Consider the following 25,818-nt stretch of genomic DNA (forward strand, 5'->3'; position numbering starts at 1 on the left):
GGTGGTTAATCTAGGTATTGCTCGATTTCCTAAAGGCTTTACCAGCTGAAACACTAAAGCTGTTGAGAATAATATTCAGACTAACCAACCTCAGCAATAGGAAACACGATGAGGGAATTTGATCAAAAGCTCCAGTTGAAACTATTCTGCACAGTCCAGTTACACTAGTGTGACCACCGCCTTTATTCGACGCCAACATACAATAACCATTCACAGACAGCAGGTGGCAGCATTAGCAGTCGATGGTATATAAAATGTGTCGGCTGGACGAGGAAAACAGTGCAGTCGCTGTTATAATGCGTAAATGGAACGATTTATCTGACGTCCAAGCGGTCATGATCATTGGCTACATGTAACCAGTTCGCGTGCCGCTTTGCTTAAAGTATACCGTACACGGCAAAATGGCGCTATTTAAAACCGACGACAAGGCAACTGTGGTGAACCACGGTACATCCATGACACTAATAGACGTACAACTGTTGAGCAACTCACTGCCAGATGAACCGAGGGGCTACCAATAGTGTCTCCTCAACGACCGTTCAGCGAACGTCGCTGAGTGTGGCTCTCCGCAGCAAGTGCCTGGCTCATTTATCCACGCTGACTGCCGTATATCGGCGACGAAGGCTGGAACTTGGACGCCACTGTTCTCTGTCAGTCGGATGGCCTTTGGCGTGTACGGCGTGATACGCTTGAGAGCAAAATTCTGCAACCACGGGGAAGCACTGTGGTCTGGAGAATGTTTTCGTGGCATTTCCTGAGGTCATCAGTCCCCTAGAACGTAGAACTACATAAACCTAACCAACCTAAGGACAGCACACACATCCATGCCCGAGGCAGGATCCGAACCTGCGACCACAGCACATCATTCTGGAATGCACAGTGGGTCATCCGAAGTACGCATCTATCCTTCTGGACCTCGACCACCTCTAAGTGCAGTTTGTGTTTTGTCTCCATTATGACATCTATCAGCAGGACAATGCAATGTGTCACACAGTTCGCACAGTACATGTGTGGTACGAAGAGCACTACCATGAGTTTGCCGTACTCCTCTGACCACCAAACTCCCCTTAGGACCATCTCAATCTGGCTGTTTGCGCTATGGATCCTCAAACGGGAAACCTAGAGCAGCTGGCCACGGTGCTGGAGTCGGTATGGCTTCACATCCACGTCGGTACCTTCAAATGGGTCAAATGGCTCTGAGCACTTTGGGACTTAACATCTCAGGTCATCAGTCCCCTAGAACTACTTAAACCTAACCAGCCTAAGGACAGCACACACATCCATGCCCGAGGCAGGATCCGAACCTGCGACCACAGCACATCATTCTGGAATACACAGTGGGTCATCCGAAGTACGCATCTATCCTTCTGGACCTCGACCACCTCTAAGTGCAGTTTTTTTGTCTCCATTATGACATCTATCAGCAGGACAATGCAATGTGTCACACAGTTCGCACAGTACATGTGTGGTACGAAGAGCACTACCATGAGTTTGCTGTACTCCTCTGACCACCAAACTCCCCTTAGGACCATCTCAATCTGGCTGTTTGCGCTATGGATCCTCAAACGGGAAACCTAGAGCAGCTGGCCACGGTGCTGGAGTCGGTATGGCTTCACATCCACGTCGGTACCTTCAAATGGGTCAAATGGCTCTGAGCACTTTGGGACTTAACATCTGAGGTCATCAGTCCCCTAGAACTACTTAAACCTAACCAACCTAAGGACAGCACACACATCCATGCCCGAGGCAGGATCCGAACCTGCGACCACAGCACATCATTCTGGAATGCACAGTGGGTCATCCGAAGTACGCATCTATCCTTCTGGACCTCGACCACCTCTAAGTGCAGTTTGTTTTTTTGTCTCCATTATGACATCTATCAGCAGGACAATGCAATGTGTCACACAGTTCGCACAGTACATGTGTGGTACGAAGAGCACTACCATGAGTTTGCCGTACTCCTCTGACCACCAAACTCCCCTTAGGACCATCTCAATCTGGCTGTTTGCGCTATGGATCCTCAAACGGGAAACCTAGAGCAGCTGGCCACGGTGCTGGAGTCGGTATGGCTTCACATCCACGTCGGTACCTTCAAATGGGTCAAATGGCTCTGAGCACTTTGGGACTTAACATCTGAGGTCATCAGTCCCCTAGAACTACTTAAACCTAACCAGCCTAAGGACAGCACACACATCCATGCCCGAGGCAGGATCCGAACCTGCGACCACAGCACATCATTCTGGAATACACAGTGGGTCATCCGAAGTACGCATCTCTCCTTCTGGACCTCGACCACCTCTAAGTGCAGTTTTTTTGTCTCCATTATGACATCTATCAGCAGGACAATGCAATGTGTCACACAGTTCGCACAGTACATGTGTGGTACGAAGAGCACTACCATGAGTTTGCTGTACTCCTCTGACCACCAAACTCCCCTTAGGACCATCTCAATCTGGCTGTTTGCGCTATGGATCCTCAAACGGGAAACCTAGAGCAGCTGGCCACGGTGCTGGAGTCGGTATGGCTTCACATCCACGTCGGTACCTTCAAATGGGTCAAATGGCTCTGAGCACTTTGGGACTTAACATCTGAGGTCATCAGTCCCCTAGAACTACTTAAACCTAACCAACCTAAGGACAGCACACACATCCATGCCCGAGGCAGGATCCGAACCTGCGACCACAGCACATCATTCTGGAATGCACAGTGGGTCATCCGAAGTACGCATCTATCCTTCTGGACCTCGACCACCTCTAAGTGCAGTTTGTGTTTTGTCTCCATTATGACATCTATCAGCAGGACAATGCAATGTGTCACACAGTTCGCACAGTACATGTGTGGTACGAAGAGCACTACCATGAGTTTGCCGTACTCCTCTGACCACCAAACTCCCCTTAGGACCATCTCAATCTGGCTGTTTGCGCTATGGATCCTCAAACGGGAAACCTAGAGCAGCTGGCCACGGTGCTGGAGTCGGTATGGCTTCACATCCACGTCGGTACCTTCAAATGGGTCAAATGGCTCTGAGCACTTTGGGACTTAACATCTGAGGTCATCAGTCCCCTAGAACTACTTAAACCTAACCAGCCTAAGGACAGCACACACATCCATGCCCGAGGCAGGATCCGAACCTGCGACCACAGCACATCATTCTGGAATGCACAGTGGGTCATCCGAAGTACGCATCTATCCTTCTGGACCTCGACCACCTCTAAGTGCAGTTTTTTTGTCTCCATTATGACATCTATCAGCAGGACAATGCAATGTGTCACACAGTTCGCACAGTACATGTGTGGTACGAAGAGCACTACCATGAGTTTGCCGTACTCCTCTGACCACCAAACTCCCCTTAGGACCATCTCAATCTGGCTGTTTGCGCTATGGATCCTCAAACGGGAAACCTAGAGCAGCTGGCCACGGTGCTGGAGTCGGTATGGCTTCACATCCACGTCGGTACCTTCAAATGGGTCAAATGGCTCTGAGCACTTTGGGACTTAACATCTGAGGTCATCAGTCCCCTAGAACTACTTAAACCTAACCAGCCTAAGGACAGCACACACATCCATGCCCGAGGCAGGATCCGAACCTGCGACCACAGCACATCATTCTGGAATGCACAGTGGGTCATCCGAAGTACGCATCTATCCTTCTGGACCTCGACCACCTCTAAGTGCAGTTTTTTTGTCTCCATTATGACATCTATCAGCAGGACAATGCAATGTGTCACACAGTTCGCACAGTACATGTGTGGTACGAAGAGCACTACCATGAGTTTGCTGTACTCCTCTGACCACCAAACTCCCCTTAGGACCATCTCAATCTGGCTGTTTGCGCTATGGATCCTCAAACGGGAAACCTAGAGCAGCTGGCCACGGTGCTGGAGTCGGTATGGCTTCACATCCACGTCGGTACCTTCAAATGGGTCAAATGGCTCTGAGCACTTTGGGACTTAACATCTGAGGTCATCAGTCCCCTAGAACTACTTAAACCTAACCAACCTAAGGACAGCACACACATTCATGCCCGAGGCAGGATCCAAACCTCCGACCGCAGCGGTCGCGCGGTTCCAGACTGAAGCGCCTAGACCCGCTCGGTCACAGCGGCCGGACGTCGGTACCTTCCACAGGCTCACTGTCTGTCTTCCTGCCATGTCTCGCGCTGCAAAAAGTTGTTATTCACGCACCGGACCGGTGTTCCCATTAATGTGATTGAACAGTGTAGTTTCTTCACCACAGGTACACAAAGCGAAAAAATGCAGACATTATAGGACATTTCATATGACCCATCGTAAAGGTCTTGCGTAGCCTTGTAGTCACATGATTAGAAATAATAGCCGGCCGAAGTGGCCGTGCGGTTAAAGACGCTGCAGTCTGGAACCGCAAGACCGCTACGGTCGCAGGTTCGAATCCTGCCTCGGGCATGGATGTTTGTGATGTCCTTAGGTTAGTTAGGTTTAACTAGTTCTAAGTTCTAGGGGACTAATGACCTCAGCAGTTGAGTCCCATAGTGCAAGGAAAAAAAAAAATTAGAAATAATAATTGAAGAAAACATGGGGAAGGATTAGGTTCAAGTCTGGAACGGAAGAGGAACATGCTCATGGGTAGATGAGGATGATAGGACAAATGGTGCTATAAGTTAATACGGAAATGTACAATCGTGCACAGAATTCGCGAGAATACGCCTTTAGTTATGCTGGTCTGCAAAGCTTTACTGTTACGCAGCCTAACAAGCGAGGATAAACGGTGCTAACAACATACTGCCAACTCACATGTGTTTCTAGTTTACCCTACAGTACCCACATAATGGTTGGGCCAAAGCTAGGAATTAATAGAAACGAATTTTAAGCAAAAAGAGTTTAACAAAAACGTCAAATTCATTCTAATTTACCACACGGAAGGAAAATAGTCGTCTGAAAGAACCAGTAATAACAAATTTCTTCGCGTTGCACGCTTTTTTTTAATGACACGATGTGAACCTCGTAAACTGATTCTCACCTGCTGTGAAGTATTATTTTCCCACAGCATCTTAAGCCCTGCATGACTGACGCATTCCTTTCGACGTCCCTGACATCGTAAACTCAGTGAGAGAAGACAGCAATAAGATGCTGCAGTTCTGACATTTCTCACACAAAGGAATGAAACTGAGCTTACATAATACATAATTCCATACATAAAATGACGGGGACAAAACCATACAGGATACGAATGTTGGGTTGCTCGCTGAGCTACCGGTGAAGATGTATTCTGAGAAAAATAACACACAACCAGAGTGCGTATTCTTTTTACCGGTATTAACATAAATCTGCATCTATATGGAAACCAAGTTATATTAACAATCGCTAGCATAGTTGTACTGAGATCCTGATAAATCATTTTGTTGCTAAGAGTCAAACGTTGAACTATAACGAAAGCAACAGCAAATTTCGCCTGGACGAAGATGAGGACAGGTCCAAAACTCACACCCTGGCTCTGGCTGACACAGTCGTACGGAACAATCTGAATTCTATCGGAGGCGGCTTTCTCCTATTCAGTGTGGCCATTCCAGTGGGCACTAGAGCGCGAGTCCGTAGCCGCGAAGCCTCAATTTTTGAAATGCCGCAACGTATACCTTCCTCTGAGAAAATTTATGTATCGATCCCAGTTGCCACAGAAGAGCCAGTTAACTAATACGTGCTGCACCACCACGCTCGCTGAACCCGCACCAGAAGCACTTACTCGTGTTGGTTTTGCGGGACAGACAATAGGGTTCCTGCTTTACACCCTCTGTTACGAGTCGCTGGAGGCCACGGGGTTCCACAATTTTTGTGGCCAGCTACCAGTTTTGTCCGGTGCTAGGACAGCGCCGACTGTTCGGCGTGGTCAATTACGGTACGGAAAAAACGAACGAAAAGTCTGTAGCAAGTGTTTCCATAAAACAAGTATTAGTAATACAAGCGTTCCTCTAACGCATTAGTAAGATGTTACTCAGTTTTGACCTGAAAGTGGTCTGTGTCAATGTTGAGTCTTGTGTCACTCTCAATTTGCATTACAGTACTTCCACAGATTTTTAAAAACTTTGCAATGGGAGTAAACACGTCATGAAACCTAGGTAACTGGTAATGGGGTCACAATCTCATTAAAAAATTATCTAAAAATTATATAGGTCGAAGCAGTAACTTATGGTCATTAACAAGTGTGCCATTCTGAAATATAAAGAGTTTTCCATTTAGCCCGGACAATTTTTCTTAAGATTTCCTTATGCCGTCGGCACAGGGACTGTGGTGTCGAATGTCAACACTGAGCGCGCTGAATACAACGTGCTGCTGAACGTTCAGAAACGATGTGACTTGTGCATATGGTGCGTGGACCCCTTCGTGGTATAGGCGACCGCTTCGCACTCCAGCGGCAGTTGTCTGCTGTACCTGGCTCGTAAATCACACCGTTTACAAAATGGACGGGCGTAAAATTCCTGTATTAGCTCTATTAAAACGTACTTGTTTCCCTTGACACGTTGTCATTAAGGACATCGGCTGATGAAAGTTCCATTACAAATAGCGCGATACAAATTAACAATAGTTCTCCACATAAAATAAACATTATTTCATCGTTTCGCGTTTTAGTAAAACCATAACGTTATTCTTACTTCATCACTGTTCCTACTCACCAGCAGAATCTCTAGATTTTAATTACAGAACCTTAAAGGAAAAAGAATGGCAAAATATCTTACTGCAATTAATGCAAGGTGTACTGCAGATTAAGCCAATCGAACAAAGTCACCCCTCACAAAGAACGCACTTATACTTACATAACAGTGTATTATTACAGTATATACATACATTAAACTAATAAGAAAGTATCAGAACCTATTATAGACAAAAAAAATTTGGATCTAATGGGACGCGAATCACCAACAGTTCAAAGTTTCACTCCTCTGCTGTGAAACTACGCATTACGCTAATGCGGCATCAGATGCCTGCTGATCATATCTAGCTTCTTACCATGTTCTGAAAGCTTTAATTATAGCTATCTTGTTAATTGGTATTTAATTATAACAAACTGTACCCAGAAGAATGCGTTTTTAATGGATCATCGACATATCGTTGCTTTCAAATGGCATACTCTCATAATACGCAAGTTACAATAATTCTTTTACTACGAATATGACGTTTCTCGGCATTTTATTACAACGAATATACAATTAACGGCGGATTTTCGAGAGTTCCACATTGTACATATGGGCTTCAACTGGAAGACCATATGACGCCTCACAACACTGCACCAAAGAGAGATGGTGTGCATGTGACGCAGATGGCGACCTGCCATCTCATTGGTAAACGTTCAAATGCACGTTCAGAATATCTGACATGCTAGATATTGCTCTGCACGTTCAGAAAGACTGCCCAATATGCTATTTCACTCTATGACGTCAGAAACTCGGAAAAAACAACGCCCAACGTTCGGATACACGGTCCGTGTGCCGACGGCTTTACTGATTTTCGATCTGGCTTCTTGTACCTCAGTCACAGAAGAGATTAAAACATTGTCTCCATTAAGGCAACACAGACTCCGCGTTAATCGCGCCAAGTTACGGTGGCACATTTTTCAAAGAATTTTTACTGCTGATTCATATTTAAATATTTGTACATCTAATTATAACAGTGCTATAGGCTTATTCAAAGCTCAGTCTACAGAGAAAATTTATGAGAATAAGTATTTGTTTCATGCATAGTTTAAAAGTTTAGAAATTAACACAGCTCAGAGAAACTGATCCAGTTACTACTAAAACCTCTGACAAATATTAGACAAGATTATCGATATCACATACATCACTTAAAGTATGAAGTCAGGACACATTCAGTGCCAAGGAATATCTGAAGTAGAAACTCATATCACGTACATCCATGAGCCAAGAACACCAGAAATCAACAAAAATAAGTCTGTACACATTAATGAGAATATTACTTTGCAACATTTTACATGTCTCTGCAGTCTACATTAAAATGCTCTTAAACAACTCCTCAAAAAAATTACGTTTTTGTTCTTCTCCCAAACCAGAAATTGTATCTGACTTGCTATTAGAACCTTGCTTAGGAGGCTCCTTGGCTGGAGATTTTCCTTTTTGACTGGTTTGTTTTTCTTTGTTTCAGCTTCTTGTTTTTGATCCTTATCAGAGGTTTGTTCAGAATTGACATTTTCCGTTTCTGATTCTTGTTGCATTTCACTCGACTCCTTAGTTTTTGGAGGATACATCGATAAAACACAAAACTGATATTTATACATGTTGCTCATGCTTCAGATCTGCAAGTTTATGTGCTGGCATGATTTCTGCAAAGCATCATCGTATGTCTTCTTTGCAATATATTGTTTGTAGCAAAGTACTATAATTTTCTTGTGGTTCTTTTTCTTAAACTGTTTATAGAACTCTGTTACAAAGTTGCATTTGTAATCTTCAATGCTGTCCCAACTTTTTCATGAATGACGAAATTAACGAAATTCCTATAGAACGTTATTTTTTCGTTTCAGGAAGTACCTCAAATCCGGAGCAATTAGCTCTTCTGTAGTGATGAATGTATCACCATTTCTTCTGAAAATTACTACTAACTCCTTTATTCATGTCTTTGTGGCCTGTGCGAGTTAACCTATCAATTGTGTCAACAATATTGTCAACAAGTCCACATCTGAGAAACAAGTGTGATTCAAACAAGTCTGTAGCATTCAGCCTTTCGTGTGTTGCTACAATTAACAATTGTACAGCTAACAACCTGATTCGACATCGACAGTACTTCTGTAGTTAGGATTATGTTACTAACGTTCTTCCATATAATATCCCAATGTTTCGTGGGATATTTTTCTGTATTCCTGGCTATACTCCTTCGTAGTCTATGAATTACAGATGATTGACTTTTACTGCCTGTATTGTTGTGAATACTCTCCTGATAACTTACCTCAATGAAGTACGTTTTGACATGGTTCATTTTGAAATTTATGGAAGCCACATTTACGGGGGGATCTAGACTCTTCGGTTCTGTTATTTTAGAGAGACATGTCCTAATGACTTGTGGGTAATTGCGGAGAATTTGAGTCCTCTTTATAAATGAAGGTGTACTCTTTGGCACGATGTCTGTTAACCCCGCACATCCTTGCCAGATCAGTTGACAAACGGCTCTTGCAACATTTTTTACAATGCCCAAGAAGATAGGCATAGCTCCGGATAGATTGCTTTTGACAGGATAGTGCTGTTAATTAGCTGTCCTCTCTGAGTTAAATTGAGATCCCTATTTCTGTTCTCTTGAGAGTTTTGTGAACATCTCCTTCTAGCTGGCATCTTGTTGCGCAACAGAACTGCAAAATGGTTCAAATGGCTCTGAGCACTATGGGACTTAACATCTGTGGTCATAAGTCCCCTAGAACTTAGAACTACTTAAACCTAACTAACCTAAGGACATCACACACATCCATGCCCGAGGCAGGATTCGAACCTGCGACCGTAGCAGTCGCGCGGTTCCGGACTGAGCGCCTAGAACCGCGAGACCACCGCAGCCGGCAACAGAACTGCAGCATTCATTTCTATCTCCCTACCTTTGTGATGGCAACAACTAATAATTCCTACCGTAAAAATAAGACTTCCTGTAGTTTCTGCGTGGATCGACCATCCTATACTCAGAAATGTAAAATTACTAACTCGATGTTTCACCTTAAGCGAGAGTAACTCAAAATATATAATGGAAATGACAAAAAATCAGAATTCTGAGTCACTCAAGGTTACTAAAACGGCAGTAACAGAGCCGCCAAACATATCCTGCAAAGTTTTAATGCTCCATTTATACTAGAAGCAGGAAATATTGCTTTCCAAAGCAACACTTTCTTGAGGTGCAATGTTTGTCAGTAACGCTGCACAGACAGCCGCTGACTCGATTTAGGACCAAAATATCAAACCAATAGTCCAGTGAGTTTTATTCCCATTTCTATAACTAGGGGTTAGAGCTAAAGCATAGCTAAGAATAATATTCATATTTATCCTCTGCAATGTGAGCACAATAAATTGAGTGGTTGTCCCCTTCAGTAGCTGCTAAAATTTTTTTTATTTTCCTGTCTTAAGCATGCTGCAAACTAGCAAACTGATTCGCCAGAGGCAATTCGCTTTCTTTTTTTACTTTCCGTTATTTGTAGTGGATGTACTGTAAACATTATGAGTAGATACCACTTCCTGATCTTAAAAAAAGAGTTTATCTTAGGAAATAATTTCATTGATATCATCCCGAAAGCTATGAATAATTTTAAGTTACAAAGCAATAAAGAGAACTTCGCGAGAAAACTATATGTATTGTCCAACTGAGCGAGCTCAAAAATCTCTGAAGAACTGAAACCAACCGCTGTGGGCAGTACAAATTAGATTCCAGCCTCTGCTAACATGAATGGACAAACAGCTGCCATAAGAAAATGTCGAAATGAACTCCAAGTTCTTACAGTACTGTCTAGAAAACGTCATTTGTTAGCGAAACTGCCATTGAGTCTCTAATAATCAAAAGAACAAAGCATTATCTTCTAGTAAAGATAACAGGAACTCCTATACCGCTGCATTGTCGTTAAAAGCGAAAAGCATCTGATGAATAGACCTGCTCATCTTCACTATGCTTACAACAGACAGAAATCAATAACAGGAAGTTTACCAATCGGAACGCGGAGTGAAGTTTCAATGAAGCATCTCGCGGTTGCCAACGTGTACTCTTAATTTAATCCCTGTTGATTTCATACTAATGAAGCCTCTAGGCTATGAGAATATTCGTGTCAATATTTTCTAGGTGCATTTGGGAGTACAGTTTGCTACGTTTTGGTAGTACCCTACTTGTGGCTGAATATGGCAGTCGGTGACGCTATTTTTAATTTCGTTGCATGTGCTGACGAAATTCAGAATGGGTTGTGAACTGCTCTGACTGTTGTGTTGTCTGCTGCGTGAAATTCTCCAGGACAGTGTTTCGTCGGATGGCAATTGTGGCGAAATAAATAAAAAACATTTTATATTTTAAATTCCACGTCATTGTTGATTTAATCAGAGTTCTCACCTTAGACGTAGAATTAGTCCTTCTGCCACAATATTAATTCATTAGTCGCCATCGATGTTCTTCTCTTTGTTGACCGTGTGTACCATCATGAGTCGGCATCGGTTCACTTCACGAAGACGGTGGAAACCAAGGAATACTATGCTACGTCGCTATAAATAATTTTCGTAACACTTCGATACTTTTCACTATTTTTTATTCACAACACAATAAGACTTGCTGTGCTCATCGTACAAACCATAATTACCAACCACATGGCTGCCTTTCCGCACAGTCCAAAATCACGTCCATCCTCCACAAGGCAACAATCGAAAGTGCCCCTTAGCTCCTTGGAGTATCAAACAAAAGAGAATCCAATGTGAACTTTACAAAGATTATAATATACATGCCTCTCAATTTATCTTTGGCGCAGCTTTTAAGATATTGTATGTCTCTGCATAGGAATGTGTCATTACAACTGCCCCCCTACTGTATACTGTCACTAGAAAATTTTATTTGATTGACAGGATACAGTAGTCGACCTTGCAATTGATAGGTTTGGGGGTCTTTTATTTACAAACTTCATTTTTATTGTCTCATTTTCATGGCACTGTGAATTCTTTGGTATTTCTGAGTGTGTGTCAGTTTTTTGGTATACTTATGCTAATATTTACAAACCTTAATCCTAATATACAAAGTTCTGGTTAATACTGAGAAAATGACATCATGTAGTAAAGTTTGTACAATAAAATATACACTGAATACAACGTTACATACAAATGTTTCCTTCCTCATCAGAGGTGAAAATTAAGTCCTTGTATTGCCTTCTGTATTTATTCTGGGGCGACGAGCTTTGTTCGCTAGCCCGTGTTGAATATGGGCGGGTGATAGGCGCGCCTGATTGTTTGGTCGTCCGTTAGCGGGCGACGTTGGTTGAATACGCGCGCCAGTGCGCTGAATATACACCGACGTGCGGGTACCGTCGAGACTTCCGAACCTCAGTATGCGTGTGCTTTTTGTAGTTCCTTCCAGTACTTAGATTGGATACGACGAGGTACATTGGAATATGTGCCCCGAAGAACACACCACACTATGTGCGAGGCGGAGGATGATCCCGTTGATGCAGCTCCTGGTAAGAAGCGTACCATGTCAAACTTGTTTGGCATTGTCCTTTCCTACTGTGACGCCATGGGTCGTTTGACGATACAAGCTTCAATTTTCGATGTCACTTGTTTAGGCTCGCTGACACTTGCAACGTAGCACTACTTTGCACAATTTTAATTTCTACACACACACCACTTTAACCGCGAGTATTGCGATCGAAACTTCCTTTTCACTACACTTTTTTTTCTTCGCATTAACCCCTTTTACCTATTGTACTGAGATTCATTCCCCTCAATACTTCTGGTCAATGCACATAATTTGTAAGTCACGGGACTTGGCATGAAATACAAAATACATCACATACAATGGAATAACATATAATACATACAATACATTGTTTACATTAACTACAGGAAAAAACTATCGACTAAAATTGAAAAAATTTTTGACCACTCATAGTGGCTTCTTCGTCTTGGATTTTACTGACACACACGCTCGCCTTTTTCCATTAATCTGTTAGAAGGAACAAGTCCTTTGTTTTCCTTCTTGAACTCGAGTATAAGTTAAGGTTTACCTCCGTTACGTATTCTTCATACGTAACGACATGCATCAGCATGCTGAGAATACACCTGTAGCCGCTCCACTGAAGCTTGGGAAGGGAATTTTCTACCTTCTACTTAGGTTAGTGGCAACGACTACGTGTATGCTACGGTTTTTCGCGTATAAAATCTGAAAATACACGAAATAATCATTTATATGCAGCATAACCCTAATATGTACAGTGTTTTGGGCGTAAGCACATTCTGGTGTGCTTGTAAATCATTAACCCTAATAAAACTTCCTACCTTAACATGGACATATAAACATAAAATTTTGAAGTTCAGGGTGTAACTACTATTACTATGTACAGAGTTTCATAATAGCGGCACGCCCTTGTTTGCGTGTATCATCTTCAATTAAAGTGCGCTTATAGGCGTCTTGTGTTATCATGGGAGAAAAAATACAGACATTTTAATGCATCGGTTGTCATGAAAATCTATGTACACGAACAATCAGACTTTCATAGCTTCAGTGCAGCATGAAATTCTTTACGACGCTTTTGTTCATAATTCATTTTATAGACGATTCCTTTGCTTACAGGTCGTCGATCACACTACTTACCTGTTTCTCGTATAGCGGCGAGATCATTTTCATTCTTTGTGACTGTAAATTGTAATATGTGTGAAACATATAATTTTGACATGATTTTTTCCTTTCATGTTTCAAGTGGGTAAAGTAATTCATACCTTCCTTTTGCATACATGAGTGAAGCATCGCTAATATTGCACTTTGTGTCAGGTTTTTCACCTTTTCTCGTACACTCGTAGAGTCTTACAGTTTTAATTAAGTTGTTTCCTGACGTTAGGTATACCTGTTTATACGAGGTTATCTTACAGTTTAATTTTCCTTATACACTTCTACGTTGTTTAAGTTCCGTACATGTACAGGGCTTCTTTCGCCTTTCACACATTCTTACATACGTTTATACACAAAAAAATATCTACCACTATAATATACACTTTGCTGGTGGGGCCCTTTTTCCGTACCCTGCACCATTCCTTCAATATTCCAAAATAATTCAGGGTGTGCTGAGCATCGTCCCTTATACTAATAATACTTACAACTAAATATTTCTTCTTACATACATAACTGCCTTACAGTCCATTAATGCGCAACATTCCCTATTTTCCTCCTTTACACTTTAGCTTTCGTACATGTACCCTCGTGTATAGCTTATATATTCTACAAAGTTGTTTGCTGAGTGCTTCAGGTGTTTCCTAACGTTAATGTGTGTCTCTCTCTCTCTATAAACTCTAGGTATTTGTTTTGAGAGCGATTCAGTTCATTACTCACGCTGCATAGATCTGTTTATTATTTTCCTATTTAAAATAGCTTGTGTCACTCTTTTCCTTAGTCACAAAAATTCCCGCGTTTACCTTGTTGTTCATTCTGAAAATCGCTATCTACTGTGTAATGTAAATGTATGCGTTATCTCTTTGATTTCCTCTTTGCTGCTTTTTCCCTATATGTAATTGTGTGCTGTTCTCGTGTACATAGCCTTTCTTCCGGTTATATATCTGCATTATTTATCTATTTATTTTTTTTCTATTTTCTTTCTCCTTCCGTACAAGCTAAGATTTTACTCAGTATAATATAATATTACAATACCGTCCATGACCAGTATGTACTTGCATGTTCACTTTTATTACGTAATACCAGCTTATAATTAAATTTTCTAAGTTACTATTTACAAGACTTATGTACCCTTTCCTTTCTTGTTTTTGAATGACTTTCGTCTCTGTGTCTCATAGTAAGAGTGGTCTCAAAACTTTTAAACGTTCCGCGCATGCGCGCTTACGTACCACGACTGGACTGTAGGCGCAGGGAAAACTCTGCATTGTTGGTGAACATTATTCGTGATAGCCACCATCGTGTAATAGTCACGTGACACCTGGACTCGACCGCGCATGCGCCTTCGCGCTTTGTATACGCTCAGCTGATCGGACATGGAAGGGGGGAAGATTTCTCCCCGGCTCGCTGCCTACAGCGCGGCCAATGACCTCGTCTTGACATGCAGTTATCGCGTGCTCATGAGCTGAGCATTGGATTGCAACTTCGACGCGTGGTTTCTTGCTCGTCTCAAGCGAACAAACTCTGACCGTCGCGCTAATTTGTCTTTGTTCCCCTCTCTTAAATAACTGAGTTAGACTACAAAAGTACTGTATGGTTTATTTTTATAGTGTTAAGACTCACAGTAACACATGTTTCATTAGGTTTGGTTAAATATGCGCTTTTAAGCTGGCATATGCCCCCAGTTGTTCGCAAGTTTCTTAGGTTAATGACAGCAATTTTACTATGTGATCCAAGGTTGTACAATTTCAATTTTACTAAAATAACATATAACCTTTAATGAAAAAATTCCTTGATTTCCTTGTGAGGGTATAACCCTTTCACCTTGCTCGTTCGTGTGTTACCTAACAGATAACATCCTGGGTGAGGTTTGTCTATTATAATGAAAGGGCCATCATACAACAACTGCCACTTTTTGTTTAATGCCTTAATTTTAGAGGATTTTGGGTGGGTACGTAATAGTACTTCCTGTCCAATGTTAAATTCTGTAACCTTTTTTATCTTTTTGTTGTCATTACAGCCTGCACGAGGTCACTTACCTTGTCCGGTGCTTTCGTCTCTTCTTCACATAGATCATCTTCTACGGTCGCATCCTGATCATATCTTAAAAATAATTGTCTAAGATGTAATGTGTGCTTGCTTGTGCCCCCTGTTGTCAAATCGGTCGGCCGGTGGGGGCTCATTACGACCGATTGTTGTTTACCGGGGGAGACAACGGCGTTGCTTCAGTAGTGTCCGTTACCTCTACAAAGTGTACTGAGTGGTTATTCTGTCGCCAATTAGTTTCCGGACCGCTGCGTGCAACATTTTCTTGCGACCGGCCGTCGCTATTCCTCCTTGGTCTATCATTCCTATTACTGTAACTATTGTAATTTTCATTTGTGTGCCGCCTTTCATCACGCGGGCCTGACCAATCATTCACGTGATTTCTATCATTTCCATACCGGCGTGGACCGTAATCTGTACTATACCTTCGGTCTTCACGTCTCTGTGGCGCCGAATTCCTCCGATTTCCGTAATTCCAGGTTCCATTATTTGGCCTTGTCGCATACGGATGCCAACTGTGTGGGTTTTGTCCACTGCCATTAAAATGATATCCGTTACCGTTGTTTTGATTGGTTCCGGAATATTCATTCCGATTACTTGTGCTCGGCTCTTCGTATATTAGATCAATTGAGTCAAGCACGGAAAGAAAGTATTCAAGGTCGTTCTCCGGTATGGTTACCAATTTTTCGCGTAAGTTCGCGGGTAGTTTGTTTTTCAGAATTTTGAGAACGTCTACGTGCGGTATTGGATTGTTCCAATAGCGCGTCTTATTCAAGTACTTTTCGAAATACTTTCTCAACCCGCCGTTTTTGAGGTTGAACGGTTGTGGGTTGAATACTTCACGGCGCAGTCTTTCTTGGACCCCAGCAGACCAATATTTCTCCAAGAAAGCCCGCTCAAATTGTTCGTAGGTGATGCACTGTTCAGCCATGTCTGTGGCCCACAAAAGTGCGTCGCCTTGTGTGAAGCCTACTACATATCTAATCTTCTGTGCCTCAGTCCAGTTTCTTGGTAAGACATTTTTAAATGCTCTTACAAATACGACTGGATGAGTTTTTCTGGATTCTGTGGAGAAAACTGGAAACTGTCTATGTTTCAACAGGCTCTCATCGACTAGAATCGTCGAGATGCAAGGCGACACGCCTACTGCCTGTTGCAGCACCGCGTTTGGCGAATAGCCATTGTTTGCCTGTGCCGGTGCGTGCACATACGCCGGACTGGGCGCGTGATGTTCTGCGTTATTGACATCGTAATCTGGCACGGGCGAATAAGTGTCGCACTGCCTGTTGCTTGACGTAGGCATGTCATTTGAAACATTCAGTCTACCAGCAATTTCCTTGCGTATTCTGTCCTCGGCTACTTTGATTTCATTACCTAATTTTTCAAAAAGTTTTGTTTCCCGGTCAGTTATTGATTCATTTACGCTACCGTTTTCTAAAGTTTCATTTATTTTGATAATGTCCGCGTTGATACGTCGAGTCTCCTGTTTCAGAAAACCGACTTCTTCGTTAACTTTATTAACTTGGTCAGGTATTTCTTCACATGCGGACTGTACTCTTGTTAAATTTAATTGAATAGCCTGTACGTTTTTATGTATTTCTTTTTGTACGGTTTGTGTTTGATTGTGTGTTTCTACTATTTCTGACAGTTCCTGTTCCTGTTTGGTTGTAAGATCTGACAATTTCTTTTCTAAGTCATTTGCCAATACATTGTATACACTATTGACGGTTTTGATGACTTTGTCTTCGATCTTTTGATCGATTTCATTGGTGAGTTTATTTAAGCGTTGATCGAAATGTCTGTGTATGTTTTCAAATTGCGTGTTTACACTTGAAAACTGCTGTTGGAACCCAATTTCCATGTTTGACAATTTTGTGTTTGTCGTTATTTCTAGATTCGCCAGTTTCTCGCTCACATTTGACATCAGACTATATAATGCCTCAAGCGTAACTGACGAAGCTTGTGTGTTTGTATTTATGCCATTATTTGTTGCCATTGTTTCTCTGCCACGGTCTGATTGAATCGAAACCGGGCTAGGTTCACTGACTTCACGCGAAATATTTTCATCTGATCTGGTAATCGACGCTTCATCGACTGTGCACAAGGTTTCATTTGCAAGTGGTTCGTTATTGTTAATCCCTGTGGAGTGCAATTGAATTGTATTTCCTTCTACATTATGTTGTGCTGAAAAACTAATTGCGTCATCATTTACGTCACTATTGTCAGAATCGGTGACGTGTCCATGAACATTTGTCAAATTAAAGTTCTTCGATTCCATTGTGAAGATATTATTTTTATCTGTACTTTACTGTTAATCTAAATCTTTAAATTCTCTCGCAGTTGAATTAATAAAAATATCTCGCGATTGTTATTTGTTGCGCGTCGGAAATTTACAAGATGGCGCACTACGTCTTCTAATTCTGCGATTGTTGAACATAAAAAAGTAATTATCAAAGTGTAATTGTGTGTTGCCACAAACACTACCAGGATTTTAATATGGACAGGAAAAGGTTCTGCTTTAAGTGGAGCTAAGCCAAGGTGCAGCCACTGCATGCGTTTGCGCTTTCCTACCTTAATTCCGACTGAACTGCATCACTCACGATTACGTTAGTTTTGTAAATCCTTGTCCTTGTTCCTTCTGGTTATTGTGCCATCCGTTTATACAGTTAATATTGTTTCACTTTATTCGTCATTTTCCATGTGCGTCATGTAACAGAGAAACAGTAATTAGTACAAGTACATTTGTAGCACAACAATGAAGTACTTACTCTTTGTTCCACCAGCACTGTCCCTGTCAGCGGTCGCCAGTGTGGCGATATAAATAAAAAACATTTTATATTTTAAATTCCACGTCATTGTTGATTTAATCAGAGTTCTCACCTTAGACGTAGAATTAGTCCTTCTGCCACAATATTAATTCATTAGTCGCCATCGATGTTCTTCTCTTTGTTGACCGTGTGTACCATCATGAGTCGGCATCGGTTCACTTCACGAAGACGGTGGAAACCAAGGAATACTATGCTACGTCGCTATAAATAATTTTCGTAACACTTCGATACTTTTCACTATTTTTTATTCACAACACAATAAGACTTGCTGTGCTCATCGCACAAACCATGATTACCAACCACATGGCTGCCTTTCCGCACAGTCCAAAATCACGTCCATCCTCCACAAGGCAACAATCGAAAGTGTCCCTTAGCTCCTTGGAGTATCAAACAAAAGAGAATCCAATGTGAACTTTACAAAGATTATAATATACATGCCTCTCAATTTATCTTTGGCGCAGCTTTTAAGATATTGTATGTCTCTGCATAGGAATGTGTCATTACACAATCTGAACTGGTTGCAGATGCGATTCTTCAATGTCGTGGATTATCTCTTCTTAGCAGCTTATTGCTCCCTACAATAATTCCTAAAATACAGTAGTGCTCATTCCACTGAAGGGCTGAATGACAACAAACCCATGAGTGAGAGACTAAATAACTAGAGCGCATTTACACACTGTATCTTGCAGTAAATGAACACGACGGTGCAGATGAGCCTACGATGCTGAAAGGGATGGAGCTTATCCCTATCGTCCAGACACATATCGTCCAGGTACATGAAGCCAAGCAACAATCGTCATTCAACAGCGGACGTTGGCTGCTTCAATATAACTCAGACAAAATTTCTGTCAGACAAAGTGGTTGTGTGTGAATACCATTGACAACTGTGCACTCAATACACTATACAGATATGCACGGTGGTTGTTGGATATTTCACTGGATACAACCTAATATTCTGTTACCTGAATATAATATCGAGTTTAAGTTTAAGTCTTTCTGTGAAGACGTGTTGCAGGAAGACTTGACGTTTGTAGCAGATAAAGTCACAGAGAAAGAAAATAGCTGATCTCAAATGGCTCTGAGCACTATGGGACTTAACATCTCAGGTCATCAGTCCCCTAGAACTTAGAACTACTTAAACCTAACTAACCTAAGGACATTACACACATCCATGCCCGAGGCAGGATTCGAACCTGCGACCGTAGCGGTCGCGCGGTTCCAGACTGAAGCGCCTAGAACCGCTCGGCCACCAGCGGCCGGCTAGCTGATCTCAAATTTGAAGCATTCGACACATCAAAATTCAGTGCAAAAGGAAAGAAAACTATTGTAAGTGCTTAATAATGCCATTTTGTTAACTCTTGGTCCCATCTACTTGTTTCCTGATATTGTTCTACAACTCATGTTCAACTGAATGAGAGGACGGTATATTGATAATTTTTACTTATGGACCGTCTGACAGCAACTGAATAAAACACAATTTTAGTGCCATACGCGTTTCGCCTTTATTTTCTGCAAGGCATCATCAGTGGCCTGGAGTATGTACATATGTTTGCTATTTAATTTAGATTTTTGTCACTATACCTATAGGTTATAAACAGTTCTGGTGGTCGGTATTTCCTATTAAGTAGTAATGTTTTGAACTGTACTTACAGGTTGCGTGGCCAATTTCTTACATATTACGCTCCTGTTGCATTTTTGGTGTTGTTCTTCTTCTTATGAGTGACAATTTGCGGTTTTTTCCCCCATTCCACAGCACTATGAACGCTTGTTTCAATGCAGTTCATAGTGCTGTGGAATGGGGAAAAAAATCGCAAATTGGCACTCATAAGAAGAAGAACAACACCAAAAATGCAACAGGAGCGTAATATGTAAGAAATTGTCCACGTAACCTGTAAGTACAGTTCAAAACATTACTACTTAATAGGAAATACCAACCACTAGAACTGTTTATAACCTATAGGTACAGTGACAAAAATCTAAATTAAAGAGCAAACATATGTACATATTCCAGGCCACTGATGATGCCTTGCAGAAAATAAAGGCGAAACGCGTATGGCACTAAAATTGTGTTTTATTCAGTTGCTGACAGACGGTCCATAAGAAAAAATTATCAATATAACGTAATATTACACGCAACTGAGGAAGACAGGACTATAAACGTTGAAGATGTGAATAAGAGAATTCCACATAAATAAAGACAGAACAACATTTGTCACGCCGGCCGGGGTGGCCGAGCGGTTCTAGGCGCTACAGTCGGGAACCGCGCGACCGCTACGGTCGCAGGTTCGAATCCTGCCTCAGGCATGGATGTGTGTGATGTCCTTGGGTTAGTTAGGTTTTAGTAGTTCTAAGTTCTAGGGGACTGATGACCTCAGAAGTTAAGCCCCATAGTGCTCAGAGCCATTTGAACCATTTTTGAACAAATGTCGCTTTCGCATTTTGTCTGTGAAAATAGCTGCGAGAAAGCGTACCAACTCCTGTGCACGCACAAAGTTATGTTAAATCAAAAAAGTATATACCGTACAAATGGGGAAAAAGGCGAATACCAAACTAGATTCCTAATGCTTACTAACGTAACCTTATCCTGGCAACAAAGAACTCATTCCGTTTGTCAACATCTCACGTCGTTTTGTACGACCTGTAGCATCCAAGAGTAGAATAAAGGGCGTCGCAGAAATCTTTCCCTGATAACAAACTTGCTTAAGGCAGAAAATCTGACATAGAGAGACATATCTTTTATCTTGAACTGCAGGTAACATATTCAAGTTTTTACGTACACACACACACACACACACACACACACACACACACACACACACACACACACACACAATATTAATAAATTTCAACATGTGCTCTTTTCATTGCCCGAAGGATATCCAGGCGATATTCCAGTTCCATCGATGTGTTTTGCTCAATATTTCGTGAAGGATGGATGTTATCACGTCAATAATTCAGCGATGTTGTTCACTGATATTTGGTAAACCTGGTCCTTGGCATAACACCGAAGGAATAAATCCAGTGACGTTATGTCCAGTGATCGCGGAGGCCAGTTGATGGGACACCACGCCCGATCCCTCTTGCCGAAAATGTTGTATCCAAAGACGCACGAACATCTAACCCCTAATGAGGTGACTCACTATCTTGTTGGAAAATTAAATCCAGAATGTCCTGAATCTGTGGCACAACTAATAACTGCGATATTTCAAGATAGGTATTGGCTGCGACAGTCGATTCGCTGAAGAAAAAAAGGTCCTATGATTTTATTGAGCCTGAGGCCGCACCACATGTTCAGCAAAGATCTGCCTATGACGGTCTGTCTATGGTGTGCTGTCTGGAAGTTTCCCTGGACTGTTTTTGGTGACTGTGTCTCATGATACCAGAGAATACATTGAACCTGCTGCTGGTTTGAGTATATCTTCTTTGCAAATGGTGTCTGATTCAGCTGTTGTTACATCACTGGACACTGTGACGAACAAAGCAACAGTGCACCAAAACTTTAATATGTCACATGCAATTCAAATTATAAAGCATTTGTCTATGGGTCATATACTACGTCTTGTGAATGTTTGTAATTAAGGAAAGACTTCTGGGACACCCTGTACAACTTCAGTCGATACATGGCAGTCCGTATCAGATTCAAAATGGAGTGGGGCGCAGCAAAGCAGCGTGGCGTATCGCGTTTTGACGTCCATTGATCTTCAAGGGTCTTCGCCAGCTTCTTGTTCGACGGTTAGACTTGAACCTACACGAACACGGAGCTTCCGCTCCAAGCGCTATAAGCGGTTAAATTTGGGTACCTTATAAACATTTTCAACAGTCTTAACGTAAATTAGTTTCTGAGCCAATATGTTTGCTTGCTTGTGTCTCGCAGTCATATCAAGTACTACATAGAACCTCTACGAAAAGTGTCGGTAAGAATTGGCGAATAGGAAACACATGAGACAGATACTGGAAGAGGAGCTAGACAAGGGTGGTGTTCGTCGCCAATGCTTTTCAATACTTATTCTGAGATACTGACAGGCAAAGGCATTAGAAGAGGCATAACAGTAGGAGGAGAGAGGGTAAAGTCAGTTACACGTAGACGATCAAGCTGTGTTGCCTGAATCGGGAGTAGAGCCACAGTTTATTATGGAAGGGATCGCAACAGCATGGAATGTGGATAAACTTAGAAAAGAACAAAGTGAGGACAATCAGTAAACGTGAAAATTCTGTCGCAATATTATCAGAAGCAAAGATCTTGGAATGATTAACGTTTTTTAAGTGGTGACAGGAAATGGTAGCTTTGTGGAAGAAATAAGGAATAGATTATCTGTTGGTTTATTTATTTATTTAATCGAGTCTGAACTACATCAGTAGTTAATATACTAGGTTACAAATACAACTAAATAATAGTTTACATGCATTCATATATATATATATATATATATATATATATATATATATATATATATATATATATATTCATGATCTTCACATATGGTAAGTCGTCATTATTGTCTATAGCAAGTCTACTATCTGTCTCCTGTGTTCGGCACACATCACTGCTGCGCCGTTGGCCAACCACAGGCCTTGGAAAGTGCATGGGGCCAGCAAAGATGGACAGGTCAACAGGTGTGTCATAGTTTGTTTTCCTCCACATTGGCAGGGCTCTTCTTCGGCGTATCCCCACTTGAACGGGTTGTCCATTGATCTTCCCATTTTACACCTAAGTCTATTGAGCCTCTTCCAGACTCTCCATTCCAACTGTGATCAACCAGGATGTTTTTCTTTAATGTTCCAACTTTTCAGGCTGCCTTCATCCAATTTCTGTTTCCACATTGATTCTCTGGTTGTAGTTTGACTTTCGTTTAGTGGACGTTCAACTTTTATCGAATCTTTCCTAGATTTAAGTCTGGTAAAACAGCATTTGAAAAGGTGAACAGTTTGTTGACTGCAAAAAGAATTAATTCCTAGAGAATTTATCTGGCATATAGTGTTATACGTTTGCGAATTAAGGACATCAAAAAACAAGACGTAGTTCGTTGGTTTTGATGTATGGCTGTAGAGGACAATGTTAGAAGTGAATATGGACTGATAAAATGACGAATCAAAATGCACTCACCAGCATAACGGTGGGTTCTTTGGTTTTCTCCAGGAGGGGATTGAGTGGAACTATAACATGCAAAATATTAGTCCACGTTTTGTAGTTTTTCCCCCTCTATAGCTGCCTCTAGTGCCATGGAAGTCATACCCTGATGTCTTAGCAGATATTCTGTCATCCTGTCCCTTCTCCACGTCAGTGTTTTGCACATATTCCTTTCCTCTCCGATTCTTCACAGAACCTCCTCATTCCTCACCTTATCAGTCCAACTAATTTTCAACATTCGTCTGTAACTCAACATCTCAAATGCTTTGATTCTCATCTTTTTCGGTCTTCCAATTTCTTACAATATATAGATACCAATATTTGCTTAACTCCGTGCAATCCATACCAGGAATCTACGGAGTATTAACAACTGCCTCTAAATATTAAAATAGCACTTGATACAGACAAATTTACGAGACTCTTCACTTTAAGAATAACTGACATAATGTTCACATTACTTTTTGCCCAAAACATGTAATACACTGGCACCGATTTTGTCGTTTTGATCGTTGGCTACCAACTGGGCCAGCATTCCTTTACTGACGAGCCCTTGCGCTGGCGTGGAGAAGCTCTAGGAGGCATGGCTTCTTCTGCATTTCTCATTCGTCAGTGTGGTATGCAGCTACTATACTGCGAGGTGCTAACCTTTCTTTGGCACCTCCCTCTTCGTACGGCGCCACAAAGACGTTCTTCTAGGAAAAGGAGAGGAAAGGAAACAAGTGGCAACGATGAGAATGAGGAAAACGCCTTGGCTGGGACATACGAGTGTACCGCGAAGCAACTGCGTCAAACTGGGAGTCACTGAAGGAAATATTGTTGGAGAGAAAGAAGAAGATGACAGTAAAAATGGACCGAGTCAGCAGTAATTTAAGAAAGAGGCACAGAACAGAGAGAAGTGGAGGCCGTCCAATCGATACCTGCCGTAAAACATATGCAGGGTGTTCGGAAAATACCGTTACAAACTTCTAAGACTTTTAGAAGGTAGTGAGTAGATAACATTTTGAATTGGAAACCATTGCCAGTAACGTACCGATTCCGTGCTAGAAACATTTGAAAACATTCTGGTAACGCTACCAAGTAACTGATTAGGCATGACCAAGTAGATCACTTGTTTCACAGTTCCACTCATTAACAGCCAAAGAAATTGCTCCTGTACTCGTTGACGGGTTCTCTTCAACGTGGTGCAGTACAGCCTCTTCTCGTTCGAGCACCACAGTCACGCCTGCTGACCGTGAAGGTACCCTTCTCGAAGCCGTTGCGTAATTGTGGCAAAAAGGGTATGTGATGGAGTCGGACGTTGTGAAGAATGATCTTGATTAAGATGACGAGCAGCTCTTCAATTAGCGCGAGCTTCGCCATTCGTGTCTGTGTACTCTCAACCCTGTCACAGACACATGGATGAGGCCCGAAACCAGGTCAGAGAGGTAGGATACACGTCAAATGACATCAACTGATCAGAAGTAACGGCCCCCCACCACGATGACCTTGCTGCACACGTAGCAAAATGTTTTGCAGCGATGCAGCACGTAAATGGTACATTTCTGACATGGGTTCCCTTTCAAAAATCATGTACTCACTCCCTCCTACAAGTCCTAGAAATTTGTGATGGGAATTTATGAACACCATATATAACGAAGAAGATCTGTTAAAACAGCACATTTACGCTCACAGCCGTCCGGAGTGGCTGTGCGGTTCTAGGCGCTACAAAAAATGGTGCAAATGGCTCTGAGCACTATGGGATTTAACTTCTGCGGTCATCAGTCCCCTAGATCTTAGAACTACTTAAACCTAACTAACCTAAGGACATCACACACATCCATGTCCAAGGCACGATTCGAACCTGCGACCGTAGCGCTCACGCGGTTCCAGACTGTAGCGCCTAGAACCGCTCGGCCACGCCGGCCGGCTAGGCGCTACAGTCTGGAGCCGAGCGACCGCTATGGTCGCAGGTTCGAATCCTGTCTCGGGCATGGATGTGTGTGATGTCCTTAGGTTAGTTAGGTTTAATTAGTTCTAAGTTCTAGGCGACTGATACCCTCAGAAGTTAAGTCGCATAGTGCTCAGAGCCATTTTTGAACGCTCACAATGCTCTTGCCTAGTCATAATTTGAAAATGAAAGAGAACGAGCTTCTGTATTTGGAAATTGTTAAAAACGTCCTGCTGCTATCTATTTGGACTCGGTTAACTCTGAAGACGGAATGTAAATAAGTAACTACAGAGATATGGAAGATATTAATATAAGGATAAATTCCCTAAACCAGTCGGCGAAAAGTGTGTACTTTTGCAAATAAAGCTGACTACATCGTTAAACACATTTGTGTATTTATAACGACGTTCATCTGACGACGTTCGTAGTAGAAGTGTTATAAAAATAGGAATATACACTCCTGGAAATGGAAAAAAGAACACCGTGAATTCATTGTCCCAGGAAGGGGAAACTTTATTGACACATTCCTGGGATCAGATACATCACATGAACACACTGACAGAACCACAGGCACATAGACACAGGCAACAGAGCATGC

Source organism: Schistocerca americana, chromosome 6 (genome assembly GCF_021461395.2).
Source record: "Schistocerca americana isolate TAMUIC-IGC-003095 chromosome 6, iqSchAmer2.1, whole genome shotgun sequence".
NCBI lineage: Eukaryota > Metazoa > Arthropoda > Insecta > Orthoptera > Acrididae > Schistocerca > Schistocerca americana.